The sequence below is a fragment of the Ipomoea nil genome, unplaced genomic scaffold, assembly GCF_001879475.1.
Source record: "Ipomoea nil cultivar Tokyo-kokei standard unplaced genomic scaffold, Asagao_1.1 scaffold3192, whole genome shotgun sequence".
In the NCBI taxonomy this organism is placed as follows: domain Eukaryota; kingdom Viridiplantae; phylum Streptophyta; class Magnoliopsida; order Solanales; family Convolvulaceae; genus Ipomoea; species Ipomoea nil.
Genome location: NW_017619620.1, coordinates 622,503 through 634,926, shown reverse-complemented (window position 1 = coordinate 634,926; position 12,424 = coordinate 622,503).

Here is a 12,424-nt window from a genome sequence, read left to right as displayed (position 1 = left end):
GTACCTTCCTATTCGTTGATGATAACTTGTGTTATTCATCGTTGTTGTTGTTGGACTGTGATCCATTCCTTGATTGAGTATGGTTTCATATCTTCGTTGTGATCCGTTGATTGATTCCTGTTGAGGTGTGATGTGTGTGTGGCTTTACCTGGATTGCACGATTAGTGGTATGGGACACTAGTCACCAAGGTATTGCAGCGGTCCTCGTGGTGGCCGTGACATGATTATGGAGTTGTGACCTTTGTGTGAGGTTCACGTATTTCTTGGGAGGCATATGTTGCCATGTGTGTGATCGGTACCCTTGTGTACTATGAAATCGGTGGTTTTGTTGGAGGGACTGTTGGAGGGGGAACGACTGTTCCCGGGGGAATAAGGTTGGACTTGGTGTAAAGGGGTCCTGGAGGTAAAGGTTGGAACTAGATATAAGGTTGGGGGTTGCCATAAGGTTGGAACCGGGCATAAGGAAGGCATATCAACTCGTGATGAGTGATGTCACGAGGGCTTGTGTAGCCGTGGTTGTGTGTTCTCTTCTTGTGACGTGTGTAGTCACAAAGGCATGTGTTGCCATGGGTGAGTTGGTCTTGTCTTTATCCTTTGTGTTGCGGTTATCCTTTGTGGTTTTGGGATGTGTTCCCATATCCTTGTTGAGAGAGTGTGAGTCTTGTGTTGACTATTACTCTTGGTTTTGTACTTATATACATATGTATTCTGTTTCGAAAATGGCTTTATAACTTATATCTTACTTATGTATGATATTTCACATGTATTGGTGAGTTACCAGCATTATTCGCTGACCGGGCGTCGTCCCATGTTTTATTGTGTTCTTTCAGGTGATGTCTAGGCGAGTGCGCAGTCTAGTGCCTGTTAGCATAGCAAATCCCGTTGGTTTTATAGCCTGTGTGCCGCTTTAGTTGTAGACTTTGGTGACTTTTGGATAGTTGTAAACACTGCAGATTTTGCCGTAGCGTTCATCTTTGTTGGTGAACGTGGCATAACACCCCATGACTTGGATTTATATTTATCCAATTATCTTTTAGTCTTCCGCTGTTTTTGTTGTTTAGTTGTGTTATCTGCATGTTTTAAGGTTTTTAATTAGCCTGTTTTAGGGGGTGTTACAAGGAGGGTAAGATTTAAGCTCCTTTTGTGTTTTTAGTGTTTTCTAAGGTATCTTTTTCTAAAGGTGAAATCTTTATGATCTTTTGGTGTGTTCTTGAAGTGGGTGTGGAAAAGGAACCTTGTTAGGAACTTGTGAAGTGTTTTAAGTGAAGGTTAAGTCTTCAAGAGGTAACCCATGCTCTACAAAATCTATTTTGCTTACCTATATGATGATTTATTGGATTCTACATGTGATTTTGCAATGAAATGTGAGTGTTGATGCATTGTCTTGTGAAAATGCATATCCAGAGCTTGTTATTAGGGTTCTTGTATGCCATTGCTTGGTTATTCCTTTGATTCAAGTCATTTTGTTGTATTTTGTGAGATTTGGCATGTTTTGGACTTGAATTTGAGCTTGGTGTTGAAAATCCCCGAAGGGAAGTTTTGGTACAGGTTGATGTACCCGCGGGCGGAACGGCGGGCAGTCGCCTACCCGCCGCCCCACCCGCGGGGAACGCTGAAGTGTGGGTGTGGTACCCGCGGGCGGTATCACGGGTGGTGTAACACCCCCCAAACAAGACCTATTTAAAAGCCTTAACACATGCAGATTAAGCGACAAATCTAGCACTGCGGAAGATAAAAACGAAACTGGATAAAAAGAAATCCAACGAGGTGTCACGCCACGTCTACCAAACACGGTAAACGCTACGGCAAACAATCTGCAAGTGTGTACGTGTATCCCAAAACACCAATCTAACTACATCGGCGCACAGGACACAAAAGCAAGGATAAAGGTGCTAAGCTACCAGGCTCTAGACATCGCGCTCGTCTAAACATCACCTGAAAGATACCAAGATAGACATGGGACGACGCCCGGTCAGCGAATAATGCTGGTAACCCACCAATACCGTAAGTATCATAAATAGATAGATATAAGATGTAAAAACCATTTTTGAAACGGAATACATATATAAAAGTCAAAACCAAGATCAATTGTCAACACAAGACTCATCACTCTCAAGGATAACACGGGAACACATCCCAAACCACAAAGGTTAACCACATGCAAGGATAAGGACTCACCCGACGGCAACACATGCCACAACAACACAAGCCTCCGTGACTACACACGTCACGAGAGAAGATCACACAACGCCGGCTTTACAAGCCCTCGCAACATCACCCATCACGAGTTGGTATGCCTTCCTTATGCCCTGTTCCAACCTTATGGCTACCCCCAACCTTGTACCTTCTTTTCCAACCATTACCTCCAGGACCCCTGTACTTATTAGTCCAACCTTATTCCCCCGGGACCGTCGTCCCCCACCAACAACCACCAACGAACACCACCAATCACGGCAACACATGCCCGGATAACACATGTTATCCCCCAATAAACGTGGACCCATCACTCAGGCCACAACTCCATAATCACGTCACAGCCACCACGTGGACCGCTGCAATACCTTGGTGACTAGTGTCCCATACCACTAATCGTGCAATCCAGGTAAAGCCACACATGCACCACAACTCAACAAGAGTCAAACAACGGATCACAACGAAGGTATGATACATACTCAATCAAGGAACGGGTCACAGCCCAACAACAACAACGATGAATAACACAAGATATCATCAACCAAACGGAAGGTACAAACCACACACACGCTAGCATTAAGACAACAAACTAGCATGCTTATCAACGGGGAAACTCAAGATAGTTCCGAGGAACACACAAGACACCTCTTGGTCCAACGAAACACAATGCTGAACACTTAGCACGATCCAAGACACCAAAGTCCTACATGGATACCTACCATATAGCTCTAGACGTATGAAACATCAAGGAGACACTCAAATAGTTCCACAAAAGAACAACGGGAAGCCAAAAGACTAAATACCGAGTCAAAAGAAATCACGGGGAACAAATCCCGAACAAACACCACTCGTGTACCCGCGGGTGGACCCACGGGTAGTGCCCTAGCCCGCCCGCCGTTCCGCCCGCGGGAACAACCCTGTACCACAACAAATCCCTTCGGGGATTTTCTTCTCCAAACACAAATTCAAGTCCAAAACATGGCAAATCTCACCCAACACAACAAAATGACTTGAACCATGGAAAATGCCAAGCAATGGCACAAAGGAACCCTAAACACAAGCTCTAGATATGCAAAATCACAAGAGAAATGCATAAACCCTCACATTTCATAGCAAAACACATGTAGAATCCAAGAAATCACATATAGGTAAGCAAAATAGGTTTTGTAGAGCATGGGTTACACCTCTTGAAGACCAAAAGACTTCACTTTACACAACAACAAGCTCTCCACAAGGCTTACTTTCCAAACCCACTTCAAGATTAAACCAAAAGATCATAAAGATCCTTCCTTTAAGAAAAAGACAACTAAGATGGAACCAAAAACACAAGATGAACTTAGATCTTACCCTCCTAGATGCCCAAATAGGTGAAAGGTTGAATCTTGGAAGCAAATCTTGAAATCTTGACAAGGGTCTCAACTTGGCTTGGAGAATAAGCTACACTTCTTTTCTAGAGAGAAGGTAGAACTATTTTCTAGGAATTGTAAGGAATGAAATGAAGAAGTCTTCTAGGTTAGGTTACAATACTTACTCTTGGTGAAAAGACAAGAATACCCTTACTAACCCTTAGAAAGTGTAAGGAACAAGGGAACTCCCTCAAAGCACAAGGTACAACACAACTTAAAGGTTGACTAGTCAAATTCTAGTCCTTGAGTATTAAAAATCAGGATTTTAGGAATTAATTCCTCAAATAAAAATAGGGTTAATTACTCAATTAATCCATGGATTGAATATGGATTTTTGGGGTGTCACATGTGGGGGTCCACCCGTGGCCCCACCCGCGGGCTACAAGTTATGGCTTGTTGGGGATTTGTTCCCCGTGATTCTTTTGGCTCGGTATTTGGTCTTTTGACTTCCCGATGTTCTTTTGTGGAACTATTTCACTGTCTTCTTAATGTTTCGTATGTCTAGAACTAATATGGTAGGATTCCATGTAGGTTTTGGTGTCTTGAATCGTGCTAAGTGTTCAACCTTGTGATTCGTTAAACTGTGATGAGTCTTGTGTGTTCTTCGGAACTATGTTTGGTTTACCCGTTTGATAAGCATGCTAGTTCAGTGTTTAAATGCTAGCGTGTGTGTTGTTTGTCCTTTCCTATTGTGGATGATGACTTGTGTTAATCATCGTTGGAGTCGGATTGTGATCCATTCCTTGATGGAGTATGGTTTCATATCTTTGTTGTGATCCGTTGATTGATTCCTGTGATGGTGTTGTGTGTGTGGTTGTACCTGGATTGCACGATTAATGGTATGAGACATTAGTCACCAACGTACGGCTGGTGGTCCTCGTGGTGGCCATGAAGTGATTATGGAGTTTGTGACCTTTGTGTAAGGTTCACGTATTTGTTTTGGGGTAACATGTGTTACCATGTGTGTGATCGGTACCCTCATGTACTATGAATCAGTGGTCTTGTTGGTGGGGGACGACGGTCCCAGGAGGGAAAAGGTTGGACTTGGTTTACAAGGGTCCTGGAGGTACAGGTTGGAACTAGCTATAAGGATGGGGGTAGCCATAAGGTTGGAACCGGGCATAAGGAAGGCATATCAATTCGTGATGGGTGATGTCACGAAGGCATGTGTTGCCATTGTTGTGTGTTTCTCTATTTGTGAAATGTGTTGTCACAAGGGCATGTGTTGCCAACGGTTGTGTCCTTTTTCTCTTATGTTATGCATGTTGGGTGTTATTCTACTAAGTGATGGTAGAATACGCCTTGAGCCGTTCTTATGAGTCGTTATTGCTTCTTGTTTTCTTGGGATGTATTCCCTTATCTTTGTTGTGAGTGCATAGTGTCTTGTGTTTGACTTCTATCCTGGCTTTCAACTTATATATACTATATTCCATTTCGCAAATGTTTTTGTATATATATCCTATCTATATATGATACTTCACATGTATTGGTGGGTTACCAGCATCATTCGCTGACCGGGCGTCGTCCCATATATTTATGTGTTTCTTTCAGGTGCTGAGTAGACGAGAGTGCGGTCTAGAGACAGTTTGTGTAGATCCCTTGAACCTTGTGATGGTTTGGGCCTGCGTGCCTTTGTTAGACTCTAGACTTAATGCTGTTGACTTTGTCTTTGGATAGATAGATTATGTTGCAGATGTTTACGCATGTGCGTTCACCGTTGGGTGGGCGTGGCATAGCACTCTACGTTTTCCATATATTCCATATTTAGTCTTCCGCTGTGTATGTTTTTATGGCTAGTTATCTGCATGATTAAGGTTTAAATTAGTATGGAAATCGGGGGTGTTACAGGAGCCGTCGCCGATCGGAGCCACCGTGTCGTCGCCGGACCTCTTCGTCGCAGCTGTTCAGCGAGGGAGAGAGAGAGCAGCGAGAGTGGAGAAGGAAAGAAGAAAAAAGAGGAGAAAGCCTTGGGTCCTTTGTTGAGCTTTGGGGTCATCTTTCAACCATGCCTAGAAGATCAAGTCTGGCAAGAAAGGTAGAATGGGTGGATGCCCATTATCTCGTCCTTGAAGGTAAAGCTTTCGACCCGGAATCTTTTCCTAGTTCTTTGTTGGATATGCTTAAATATCAAGGTTTGTTAGATTGGTTTCTCGCCATAAGGGTCGAGACATACCCAAGATTGGTTAAGGAATTTTATCTTCACATGGTTGTGACAAAAGATGGAGGAAAGCTTGAAATCACCTCTAAGGTGAGGGGTGTGAAAGTGGTTCTGTCCGAAAAGAGACTAGCTCAGCTCTTAAGTTTGACCGCTACGGGAGTGTCTCTATAAAATGGTAAATCTTGGATTAGTACGGATACCATGGGGTACTGGGACTATTTGAGTTACTTGTTGGGTCGCACGAGTGGTTTCACTCAAGCTTCCAGATTGGAGAAGAAGTGGTTGTCTGCCGAGCAAAGGATTTTGGTAATGCTTGTGTCAGATTGTTTGTTGCCCAACAACAACAAGAGTCGGTTGTTGGGAAAGTTGGAGTGCACCTTTGCTTTTTGTCTGAAGAACATGGTAAAGTTTAATCTGCCTGCCCTGATGTTGCAACATATGGTTTTCTGTCGAGACAACAACCGGAAGAGCCTACCTTATGGGATGGTTTTGAGTTGGATTTTCGCCAAGAAAGGTGTGAGTGTTGAAGGTTGTGTGCCGAAGCCAGTAGGAAAGATGGTGTTGGATGCCATTAATCTACGGAATTGCAACTTGTTTCAGCTAGATGATGGTGATTATATCACTCTTGAAGAAGTTTCTAGAAAGACCCCCGAGGAATGAGATGAGTTGGTTGCAGAGCTCGAGATTCCTATTGGAAAGTTGAACCTTGCGGTCTAGAGCTTGGGAGGTGATATAGGGGATAATGATGAAGCAGGCCATGAAGAGGGAGTGGAAGCGGAAGAAGCTGCCGAGGTTGTGGAAAGTGATCCGGAGAGCGAAGAAAACCGAAGGAGAAGAGAAGCCCGGACCAAGAGAGAGCACAATGCTATGACGCACGAGGAGCGTGTGGTGTAACACCCCCATTTTCCAAAACCAAATTAATTTATTAAAAGGCATTTATTTGATTAAAATTTTATTATTTAACTGCGGAAGCTAAACCAAACAAGGAAAAAGGGATGCTACCGCCACGTTTAGATAACAAACTATATCCAAACGCACAGCTAAAACAACACTACTGAAAACAACCCATAATTTATTCTAGCCCACTAACTAAAATAATACAATTGTCAGAAACAACTTCTAAATTTTCTAACAAAATAAAACTCCAAAGCTCTAAAAGATGAATCGCTCTCATGCTCCAAATGGCATACAAGATGTACCTGCAAAAGAAACTAAGGAGGGGAAAAATTCAGCATACAACAGCTGGTAAGACTTACTCCACCCCGTAAAACATTTTACACATAGCATATAACACCTTCGAACACATAATTCCACATTAACCCCTTATTGACATTATATTTGCAATATTCCTTCATACAACTTCTTCACATTTAATTACCAATTATCAGTTCAACCACATAATAAATCTAATTTATAATTTCACATAACATTTCAGAATTTACCAAAACATCAATTAATTTAACATAAAATACCATAACTTCCACGTTTGACCACTTTTCTCAATATTAGGATTTAATCCTTTATTTACCACCAAGTCAATGAGGAGGAAAAATACAAGGCAAGAGCCATTACTTCGGCCCCAGTGACCAAAACCAACCAACCAGAGACCAACCCAGTTGGCTCGAGATCAATCCCTTAAGTATGCATACCCCCATTGAGAGACCAACCCCAATGGGTAGAACGAACTCGATTGTGAGAGACCAACCCCACAAGGTACATAATAATATTCCAGAATCAAATGTGAGAGACGAACCCCACAAGATCCATAACCAAAAGTGAGAGACCAACCTCACAATAAAAATCCAAGTACAAATCCTCCATGACCAAAGTTAATTAAATATGAGTTTTTATACCAAATATTTCACAAGCAAGCAACTTCTCAATATCTCAAATAAGAAACTGACAAAAATTTTCAGAAACTATGACCTGAATTGCAGAATTTACTGAGAAAAATCGGTAACATATTTTCATATGAAATTCTCCAGATAAGTAGTAAAAAGAGTCTAGACTACACACAAAAAGTTTCAAGCCAATCCAAGGCATAGAAGTGTTTTTCCCGGAATATTTCACAACACTGCGCCAGGCAGAAATTAAACTGGCAATACACTGCCTCAACTTTACGAAATTTTTCTGGAAAAACCGAAACATATTTTTAACCAAAACTTTTTACAAAAATAAAATATAACAAGTCTAGGTTTTCCATAAAAAACTTCAAGAAAAAATAAGTTTAGGAAGCAATTGTCACGAATTTTTCTTTCCAGCTGCGCCAGTCAGAATTTTCTCAGGCAATGATCAAATTCTGTAAAATCTATCATTTTTAATCACCATATCACATATGCAGAGATTTCAAAACATCTAAACTCATATATCTACTCGCATAATATGATCAAATAACTTACAATACTAAATATCACAAATTCATTAAAATCATGAATCACATAAACACATAGAAAAAGTAATTTTTCTTTGGGGTAAATACATTTTGAGTAGACATAAATCTTACCTGGATTCCAAAATTAATAAAACCCCTGGAATCAAATCCTAAGATCACTCTCTGTAACTTTCCTTGAATTAACCCATTGATGGACAGAAGGGAGAACTTGATGATACGAAAAACAATTGATTCGATTGACGTAGACGAGAAACGAAGCTAACTACGGTAGGAAATTTTACAAAATTGAAGAGGAAGAGAATTCTTATAATTGAAGAAGAAGAGAATTCTTATAAACCTAGGTTTCTTTTTCATTATTTCTTCTCTCACGTACTCACAATACAAATATACATATATTATAACTCTTAGCGTCTATGGACTAAATAGATATATATTAAAACTTTATTTCATAGAGCTTACTCAGCTTAGCCGTGCACTAATATACACATATGTACTAGAATCTCAAGTTTATTTAATACCTAATTTAAATATATTAGTTTTAGGATTTAAAGATTAATTATTAGATTAAATTAATAATTATTATATCATATTAGTAATATGGGTTTAGGAAGTAGTAATAACCATAAAATAATAGTAGTAGACTAGTTTCAAATAATTTTGGATCTCATAAAATAATATAATTATGGACCATAGAGTAAAAATATTTTATCTACATTTATACCAAAATACTCAAATAACCGGGGTATCACATGTGGTCACCTTGCTACGTCAACAAAACCGGATGATCGAAGAAGGTTTCGCTTTTATGAAGACGCATTTTGTTGCCGTCCATCAAAGGTTAGATCAGATTGAGGCCAGCTCGAGCCGAAGAGGAGGTGATGACGAGGAGTCCGAGGAAGACACCGATGAATCAGAGAGCAAGTCGTTCTAGCGCGGTGTTGTGGTAATCCCGTTCACCCTTCCTTAGCTTGTTGTTATCTTTCTAGTTGTGGTTACCGCTTGCTAGTTGGTTGATGCTTGCCTTGTGTGTTTGTTCTTGCTTGCTAGTTTTGTTGTGTGGTTAGTTTTGTGTCTTGCATTAGGAGCTAGTTGTTTAGATCCTTGGTGTTGGTTAGAAGTTGGTAGTTGTGTTGGTCTAGAGTTTGATATGCTCAGTATCACCGTTGGTTAAATTCTTTCAATCTTTGCAATGAGATGACTTCTTGCTTGTTTTTGATACCTTTTGAATCCTTTGAGTTTTGACCAAAAAGGGATATTCTTGACATTCTTGTCACATTGTTGTTCCATTTCACCGTTTGTTTTAATTCGCGATACCCAAGCTTCGGGGACAAAGCTTCTTTTAAGGGGGAGAGGATGTGACACCCCGTAATCCAAATTCTATTTAAGTATTAATTAAGTAATTAATCCTAATTCAATTGGTAATTTAATTCCTTAAATTCCTGAAAATTCAATAGTCGGGGACTAGTAATTGACTAGTCAACCCAAGTCAATATGTTGTACCTAAAGCTTTGTGAATAGTTCCCTTGTTCCGTTACACTTTTCATCTTAGTAAGGGCAAAGAAGACATTTCCCTTATGATTGTATACCAAGCTAACCTAGAAGACATCTTTCATTTCTCTCTTAACACTTTGAAATCAAAAGCTCTTCCTTCTCTCTAAAACCTAGCTAGCTTTCTCTCCAAGCTAAGTTTAGACTTTCCAAGATCTTCAGAGTTTGTCTCCAAGATTCCACCTTTCCTACTCTTGAGCATCTAGGAGGGTAAGATCTACGTTCCTTTTTTGTGTTTTCTAATGTATCTTTTCCTAAAGATGAAATCTTTATGATCTTTTGGTGTGTTCTTGAAGTGGGTGTGGAAGGTGAACCTTGTTAGGGGCTTTGAGAAGTGTTAAGTGAAGGTTTTTGTCTTCAAGAGGTAACCCATGCTCTACAAAATCTATTTTGTTTACCTATATGATGATTTATTAGATTCTACACATGATTTTGCTATGAAATGTGAGTGTTGATGCATTGTCTTGTGAAAATGCATATCTAGAGCTTGTTATTAGGGTTCTTGTATTCCATTGCTTGGATATTCCTTTGATTCAAGTCATTTTGTTGTATTTGGTGAGATTTTGGATGTTTTGGACTTGAATTTGAGCTTGGAGTTGAAAATCCCCGAAGGGATATTTTTGGTACAGGAGTTGTACCCGCCGACGGAACGGCGGGTAGTGCACCACTCGCCGCCCCACCCGCGGGGTACACACCTCGTGGGAAAGTGGTTCCGGCGGGGTACAATATGTGGCTTGTTGGGGATTTGTTCCCCGTGATTCTTTTGACTCGGTATTTGGTCTTTTGACTTCCCGATGTTCTTTTGTGGAACCATTTGAGTGTCTTCTTGATGTTTCGTATGTCTAGAACTATTTGGTAGGATTCCATGTAGGTTTTGATGTCTTGAATCGTGCTAAGTGTTCAACCTTGTGATTCGTTGAACCATGATGAGTCTTGTGTGTTCTTCGGAACTATGTTTGGTTTACCCGTTTGATAAGCATGCTAGTTCGGTGTTTAAATGCTAGCGTGTGTGGTTTGTCCTTTTCTATTGAGGATGATGACTTGTGTTAATCATCATTGTTGTTGGATTGTGATCCTTTCCTTGATTGAATATGGTTTCATATCTTCGTTGTGATCAGTTGATTGATTCCTATGATGGTGTTGTGTGTGTGGTTGTACCTAGATTGCACGATTAATGGTATGGGGCATTAGTCACCAAGGTACGGCTGTGGTCCTCGTGGTGGCCATGACGTGATTATGGAGTTTGTGACCTTGTGTCGGGTTCACGTATTTCTTGGGAGGCATGTGTTGCCAAAGTGTGTGATCGGTACCCTCGTGTACTATGAATTGGTGGATTTGTTGGCGGTTTATCGGCGGATGGGGATCAACGGTCCTCGGAGGGAAAAGATTGGACTTGTATGTACAGGGGTCCTGGAGGTAAAGGTTGGAACTAGCTATAAGGTTGGGGGTAGCCTTAAGGTTGGAACCGGGCATAAGGAAGGCATATCAATTCGTGATGGGTGATGTCACGAAGGCATGTGTTGTGCATGTCGGGTGATATTCTACTGAGTGATGGTAGGATACGCCTTGAGTCTTATGTATCATTGTCACTTCTTGTTGTCGTGGGATGTGTTCCCTTATCCTTGTTGAGAGTGGTATTGAGTCTTATGATTTATTTCCGTCTTGACTTTGAACTTATATATATAGTACTCTGTTTCGAAATGATTTTGTATATATCATATCTATGTATGATATTTCACATGTATTGGTGGGTTACCACCATCATTCGTTGACCGGGCATCGTCCCATATATTTATGTGTTTCTTTCAGGTCCCGAGTAGAGGCGAGCGCGATCTAGTGATGGATAGTGTAGATCCCTCAGACCTTGTAGTTTGTTTAGCTTGTGTGCCTCCTATGTTGGATTTTAGTGTAACACCCCGTGTTACGACCCCTAAAATCAATTAAATCATTTAATCAATTACCCAAAAGAAAGAATTAAATCACAATAATTAATTAGGAAAGGCCCACCATAGTCCACGGGCCCTTATCCCTAAACCCAATCCTTAGTCCCAAAAGAAATAGAATTAGCAAGCCTATAATATTAGTTCCCAACTAGGACTCCAAAATATATAAATAGGGGACTTAAGAGGCACCTAGAACGCCCCACCACAATAAACGTTCCACCACCCCAAAGAGCTCCAAGAATTCCCTTAGAAGAAATCAAGAAAGCAAGAAAGCTTAAAGAAAGACCCTTCATAGCCAAGGAATTAGTTAAGGCTAAGAGGTAACCCATGTCTCAACAAAACCTATTTTCATAGCTATGATTTCCCCCGTAGGATTTCCCCATATTATTGTGTATTGATGATTTGTATTATTATTATTGATGATTAATGGGATAAGTCCATGGGTGATCTTGATGACGAAAGGTTCTTGGTAATTATGGTGTCCTTGATGATTATATGACGTTCTTGACGATTATATGATGTTTCTTAATGATTGTAGGATGTTCTTGATGTTTATGTGATATTCTTACCGAATCTTGATACTAAAAGATGAATTGTGTCCTTGTTAATTTAAAAACGGTTAGAACCCTAGGTTGTATCGTATGGTATTATTCTTGGTATATTGGGTGAGATTTCGCATGATTGGGTGTTTATTATGTTTAGAAAAGCATAATAGGTTATGTGCTGTTTGTTTCTTGATTCCGATCCGTTAATTGTCTACGTGTGTTATCAATTGCGTTTGAAA